Source organism: Triticum dicoccoides, chromosome 5B, assembly GCF_002162155.2.
Source record: "Triticum dicoccoides isolate Atlit2015 ecotype Zavitan chromosome 5B, WEW_v2.0, whole genome shotgun sequence".
Classification (NCBI taxonomy): Eukaryota; Viridiplantae; Streptophyta; class Magnoliopsida; order Poales; family Poaceae; genus Triticum; species Triticum dicoccoides.
In genome coordinates this window covers 2191955-2192928 of record NC_041389.1, presented here as the reverse complement: position 1 = coordinate 2192928, position 974 = coordinate 2191955, and the positions used below count along the sequence as shown (strand labels likewise).

Genomic DNA, 974 nt, shown 5'->3' with positions numbered 1-974 from the left:
AGACAAAATGACGCGTTCTAATCTAGCGTTGCCTTCTCTTCTCAGGGAAGCAAGGGTATGTTGCAGCCACAAGCTAACAGTAAACCAGGAACCTTAAACTTAACAGGGAAGAAAACTCCGACATAAGAATTCTCTGTCGAAGGATTACCGGTCTGGTCTGGGGGCCAAGGACACCATTGATGAAGGTGGCACTCAAGGTGGAGGCAGCATACCCGAATCCAAGGGCCCGAAACGCTGATATATATGAAGGAGATCAATTGCGCGTGAGAAAGAATCCGAGCATCAACCGGATAATAAGTTGGAGAAATCTCTCTGAAAGACTGAAACAGAACGCGGGGAACAGAAAGAAAGTGAATGGGGAAAAAATCACTCACCTGCGTATGTCTCGGGGAATCTGCAGCGCCGTCATGCCGCCGGTGCCCGAAGCGTCGCCGTACCCTGACATCTCTGACATCTCAAAGCCGTGCGCGTTGACGAGCAGCCGCCCTTGGCGACGAGACGGTGGTGGCGCGCCAAGGGAAGAGAGTGGGGGAGGGGAAGAGGGTGTGGTGCCGCCCGAGGCGAGGGCATCGAGGGTGGGGACAGCACCGGTGGGGGAGACCGGAGACGGGCAGGGAGGTCACCGGTGGCTGCCAGATCGGGGGAGGGTTAGGTGGAAATCCTAACCCTAGCAGAGAGGAGGGGGGGACGCCATGGTCGTGCCTGGACTAGTGGATATGGGGAAGGTGAGGGGAGGGGATGGCGGAGACGAGGTCGACGGTGGGTGGCGTGGCGGTGGTGGGTGGGGATGGCGTCGGATCTGGAAGGCGGGGTGATGGTGGCGGCGCGATCTGGAAGGGGAGGAGGAGAGCCGAGCTGTAGGTGCAAGAGGACCGCGGGCTCCTGCGCGATCTTGGGGAGGGAGACCGCGGGCTCGGCGTCGCCTGGAGGTGGAGGAGCGTGGTGGCGGCGAGCGGCTTGAGCGTGCGCGATGA

At 60.1% G+C, this 974-nt stretch overlaps 1 long non-coding RNA gene across 1 annotated transcript in view; it reads right to left on the bottom strand.

Annotated features, from left to right (window-relative positions):
- LOC119304968 overlaps positions 1–389 on the bottom strand; it is a 1829-nt gene extending 1440 nt beyond the window's left edge. Inside the window, exons 1-2 of the long non-coding RNA XR_005148492.1 lie at positions 375–389; positions 149–234 (exon numbers count right to left, since the gene is read on the bottom strand). This is a non-coding gene — a long non-coding RNA (uncharacterized LOC119304968). The remainder of the gene's footprint in view (positions 1–148; positions 235–374) is intronic.
- Positions 390–974: the final 585 nt, after the last annotated feature.